Source organism: Danio aesculapii, chromosome 7 (assembly GCF_903798145.1).
Source record: "Danio aesculapii chromosome 7, fDanAes4.1, whole genome shotgun sequence".
In the NCBI taxonomy this organism is placed as follows: domain Eukaryota; kingdom Metazoa; phylum Chordata; class Actinopteri; order Cypriniformes; family Danionidae; genus Danio; species Danio aesculapii.
In genome coordinates, this window is record NC_079441.1 from 33,970,600 (window position 1) to 33,976,937 (window position 6,338).

The window sequence follows — 6,338 nt, forward strand, 5'->3', positions numbered from 1 at the left end:
TCCATCCATTGCGTGGCCATAAAACTGCAATAATCACTTAACAGTCTTATATTTTATAGGGTGATATCAAACAAGTACTCTTTTACTCTATTATTAAGGTTAAACCTCACATTCACTCAACAATATAGTTCCTGGTCAGCTGTATTTCCACTCAAATTTCCTGAGGGATGAATAAACAAGCTGAACTTGCGATATCGATGCCGAAACGATATACATTATTGTGCAGCCCTACTACATACAGATACAGTACATAACATTTTATTGAGAGAATTAAACAATTGCAAGTTAGGCATTCAATTAAGCAAATAAAAATGTATTTTTTTTACAGTTTACAATTTTGGCCATTTTGGACCCAGTTATGTGACATGTACAGTTGAAGTCCCCTGGAACTAATAGCCCCCTGTTTTATTTCTGTTTAACAGAGAGCAGATTTTTTTTCTGGGGGGCTAATAATTCTGATTTCAACTGTATGTATTAGATGTCAAATGATTTTTAGTTAAATTATCTCAGAAAACCTAATTTACCTAATTACGTTCACACACATAATCTTTTTCCTGTTTCTCACACATTTTGTTAGTAATTATGAAAATGTATGACATTTAATGATCCATTGCGGTATGAAAAGAAATGTATCCCTAGCTTGTTTCAGCTGAAAGTTCATTCATTTATTCATTTATTCATTTATTCATTCCTTCATTCATTCATTCATTCATTTTCTTTTCGGCTTAGTCCCTTTATTAATCCGGGGTCACCACAGCAGAATGAACCGCCAACTTATCCAGCACGTTTTTACGCATTGGATGCCCTTCCAGCCGCAACCCATCTCTGGGAAACAACCATACACACTCATTTACACTCATACACTACGAACAATTTAGCCTACTCAGTTCACCTGTACCGCATGTCTTTGAACTGTGGGGGAAACCGGTACATCCGGAGGGGACCCACACGAACGCAGGGAGAACATGCAAACTCCACACAGAAACGCCAACTGACCCAGCCGAGTCTCTAACCAGCGAACTTCTTGCTGTGAGGCGACAGCACTACCTACTGTGTCACTAGGTCACCAGCTGAAAGTTTATGCAAGTAAATTATTTATTTATTATTTGAAAACATTTTTATGCTGTTTTGAGAAATCATATTTTGAAAGAAGTGATTTAATTTAATTCAGTTTATTCCGTCTCAAATTTCAAAGTAATTTTGTCAAAGTAAACTCAGTTTTATTTAATCGAAAAAATGGGTATATACTAATATATTAACTAATATACATTTTAGATAATAGTATGCAATTGTTATTAATGTGGGCAGTACGGTGGCACAGTGGGTAGCGCTCTCGCCTCAAAGCAAGAAGATCACTGGTTTGAGCCTCGACTGGGCCAGTTTCTATGTGGAGTTTGCATGTTCTCCTCGTGTTCATGTGGGTTTCCTCTGGGTGCTCCGGTTTCCCCCACAAGTCCAAAGACATGTGCTATAGGTGAATTGGGTAAGCTGAATTGTCTGTAGTGTATGTGTGTGAATGGGAGTCTATGGGTGTTTCCCAGCTGGAAGGGCATCCACTGTATAAAACATATGCTGGATAAATTGGCGGTTTATTTTGCTTTAGCGGCCCATGATTAATAGAGGGACTAAGCCAAAAATGAATGAATAAATGAATGAGTCACACTTTACAATAAGGTTCATTAGTTAATGTTAATTAATGCATTTACTAACATAAACAAACAATGAACAATACATTTACTACAGTATTTGTTCATGTTAGTTAACGTTAGTTAATGAAAATACAGTTGTTCATTGTTAGTTCATGTTAACTCACGGTGCATTAACTAATGTTAACAAGGATGGACTTGGATGTTAATAATGCATTAGTAAATGTCCAATTATGATTAATAAATGCTGTACAAGTGTTGTTTATGTTTAGTTCATGTTAGTAAACGCATTAACTAATGAACCTTATTGTAAAGTGTTACCAATGAATGAATGAATGTTGTTAATGTGTACAATTTAGGCACCAGTATGCTGTTTAGGGGAGAAATGGGGTACAAGGGCTTAAATTGAAAATTTGTGTGTGATTTACATTTTTTTTACAATCACACAAAAAAGTCCCTTTAGATGTTTGCTGAAGCCTTGTTGCTTAGAAGAACATCTCTAAATACCAATCTGTTGAACGGCCAAAATAAGAGTTTTGTTTCTGAATAATGTCAGATGGCTTGAAATCTTGGTATTTCAATATTATAACGTGCTGACAAAGATATTCTCCGTTTTTAATGGCTTTGATCCCATGAACACGCTGTCTCTCAACTTTGCTCTTAAATACACACCCCACACCCAAAGTATTGCCGTGGTATGCAGTTTTCTTTTCTCATAGCAAGCCACGGGTTCTGGTGGAGGCATTTGTAATGTAATCTGGTCAAGTGAGTGATGAAAGATCATTTCGTTAGATCACTGTTTACAATGGCAAGACTCCAAAGTTCCTTTAGAGAGCTCCTTAGAGTACAAACACACACATAAACATATAAACAGCATAGCCACATGCCTGAACGGACTCATAAGGTTAATTTGATTCAGCTTAAAAATTTAGGGCAACCAGGATTTTTTTTTTCGTGTGTATATATCAGTGTGTGTGTGTATAATTTATACAACAATAATTATCATAATAATTTATCACGTTTTATACTATATTTGTTTTGATTTGATAATTATTTTAACATGTTTATACATTTTGTTTATTATGATTTAATTTAACATAGCTATTTTATATGAAATCACATATTTATTACTGTATTATACTGTCAAATATAGCAGCCGTAAGATGAGATGTCAGGGCTTTAAGAATCCTAGCGGCGCAGCTGTGGAAAGATAAATGCAGAGCAGTTTAAACAAACCTCTCTGCAAAAATCTGAATGTAAAGCTAATCATTGAGAGAAACAGTATGTCTTTCAGCACTGAGATTCAGCAAATGAACAAAAGTGCTCTTTGTGTACAGACTTCAAATCTACATTTGGCAAACGTTTCTTAGAAGGGCAATTTGATCAGACTAATGTACCATAATAGAACTGGCAAGGCGAATACTCCATCACACTGCTGTTTGTATGAGCCTGAATTATTCATTATTCAGAATTATTCAGCTCGTGCAAACTTTTGTTGCGTGTTGTTTGTCATGAATATTTTTTGGATTGATGCTTCAGACTTGTACAAACCAGTTTAAAAGGCTCAAATATGGTCTTCGTTATGTATCACTCACAAAAAAGTAATTCCAAAAGTCCAAATGTGGTTTAAAACTAAAATAACTCACAGAAAAAGTGCAAAACAGACTCTTCTCAAGCACATTTGGCTCCGCAGGCTGTTGCTGAATTGATATTTTGGATTTTATATGTCCTGTTCTTCCGACAAAAAGAGGAAAGAGACAGACAGTGAGGGCAACCATGGAAAATATTAACTCAGTGGATGAAGGAGAAGTGCCAAACAAGAAGGAAAGACAGAACGAGAAGTGCAGCATGCAGAGAGAAATAGTAAAAATAGATCTGTTAGGCCATCTTAAAAGTGACATTGATCTGCACCTGCAGCAGTCAGTTAGCGTAAAACTACCTCAAGTAGGGATCTCAAATTACTCTGAAAGATATATTCTGAGTATCTGATTATGCACTTTTCCACTTATTACATGGCTAGCTAGATAAATAAATGAATACTTGAAGATGAAATATTCACGAGCATTGCTCTGAGCACTGGTAGGTTTTTTTTTACAATGCTGCTATTGATGAATCCGAACCAAGTATAGCGAAGCTTTGTGTTAAAGTCCCTGTGAAAATCAAAATCAAGTTTTTTATATGTTAGTATCAGTGTGTTAGTCTTAAGGATATCTACTCCGCTCCAAAACAGTAAGAAAATTTGCATTAAGAATATATAAATGTCCAAAGTTTGCAGTTTTTTCACTTCCACCTAGAGTGTAAATGATCTGTGATTGTTTTGACGTCACAGATCAATAAATCTTCTGACCAATCAAAAGCCCTCTAGTATCTGGGCTTTAAAAATCATATATATTCTGTCGCCTTTAAGACAAGCTGTGACCAAAATAAAACACTTTCTAATCAATTTTACAATCTGTTTCAGATTGTATTTCGAAGGCTTTTTTTATAGACACTTTTTGTTTTAGTCAGACTTGAATCATTCCGATTCATGAATCCAAACACACTGTAGTGTTTACATGAATGCTATATAAAGTGACTGGGTGATGTGTGTATTTGTCATAATTTCATCTTCTGGCATATGTTTCATGATGTGCATTCTAGCCAATCAAACTGCTTTTCTTTGTTTAAAATGTCTTAATATTTACCTAAATATTATAATGTTCCGCGTCATTGCACATGTGCACAACTTCAGCTTTCAGTCTGATTATGTGTTTACATGTCACGAATGGATAAATGAAAAGATTTAAAACACTCTTCACAAACCCATTGTAATATTGTTGGTATCAAGCTCTGTCATTTAGAGGTGTAGGTATTCCAGTCTAAGCTGTCAATCCTATTATTAACCAGTTATTTTGTTGCATGTATACAGTATGTCAAGTCAAGGTTTGGTCATGCTAAATTGTTTACATTTGATACAATACTTTGGTGGCGAGAGTGCTTAATGTGCTGCAATTTAAGAAAACACGTGCACACGTACTGCAAATCATTACAACACAAACACATTTAAAAAAAGAAAACGTGCTGCATTTTCTCACAACACAAACAATTTATGAAAACACACTGCATTTTCTCTAAACACAACAGAAATGTTTCAAGGAGACTAAAACATGGCAGACTTGACTATTTAGGTTAGGGTTATTTAGGGTAATAACATACAAAAGACAAGGGAATCGGAATATTAAAATAAACAAGCAAAAAAACGTACCTTTCAAAGATCACCTACAACTCCACTGAACAATAGTCACAGCACAGCGACATCCGTCACGTTTTTGTGTCCCTTTAAAAACATTTTCGTTGTGTTCCATACTTTTTGTGTTGTGAGAAAATGCAGCGTATTTCATTAATTTGCTTGCGTTGTAGGAAAATGCAGCATTTTTTTTTACGTGTCTGCATTGTGAGGATTTACAGCATGTGTGCTGTCTAAAGGATGGAAAATGTTCTTAATTTGCTGGCGTTTTTGTAATTGCATGTGTTTTCTTAAATTGCAGCATGTTAAGCTCTCTCAGCCACCGTACAATACAGATTTTTTGGTTGCAGTTTTAACAATGTCAATAATGCCTCTTTTTTTAAGTATGACATTTTAAAAAATAATTTATTCATTTATTTATTTATTTAGTTTTAGCCTTTTAACTTCAATGCTGTATTTTACAAATATATATTGATTTAATAATTTATTATTGATAAAATTATTCATTCATTCATTTTCTTTTCTTAGTCCCGTTATTAATCAGAGATTGCCACAGCAGAATGAACCGCCAACTTACCCAGCATATGTTATTATGCAACGGATGCCCTTCAAGCCGCAACCCAGTAATGGAAAACACCCTTACACTATTTCATTCACACACATACACTATGGCCAATTTAGCTTATTCAATTCTCCTATACCACATGTCTTCGGACTGTGGAGGGAAACAGGAGCACCCAGAGGAAACCAACGCGAACACAGGGGAGAACATGCAAACTCCACACAGAAACGCCAACTGGCCCAGCCGGGGCTCGAATCAGCAACCTTCTTGCTGTGAGGCGATCGTGCTACCCACTGCACCACTGTGACGCCCTGATAAAATTATTTCAGCACAAATATGAATAAAATAATCTCAAAAAACCCCACCCTCTCAATGTAAACAAATGAGATGGGAAGCATAAAAGGAAGAAAAAAACTGTTTAAATACATTTTCCCAAACAGGCAGTTGTCGTTTAGGTTCAAGTATTTATTTCCTAAGTTTATTTCCTTTTTTTAATTTAATATTCTTATTTTATAGCTCTCTCAGTTATAACTTTGTATTGTTTTTAGCTTGTATTCATGTCATGCTAAAAAATGGAGGTGTGGCATTATGAATGTGTGCTTGCGGTTGGGTGAGTCTGCAGGAATTTGGGGCGGATCCTCCACACCATCAATACAGCACAAGATGACAACAGCCATATATGACATTTTGGCTTCTATGATCACAATAGAGCAGAAAAGATCTGCTGCTACTTTTTTTAAAAGAGCTGCTTGCTATATTTTAAAAAGTCTTACTTAATATCAATATGCAAATGAGGATTTTTCAGACCGTCGTCAAAACTTGGTTTAGTCAGATTTGGCTTTAGCACTTCTGGGGACAAATCAGCTTCCAAAGTGTTGCTAAGTCTGGACAAACACACAAACAG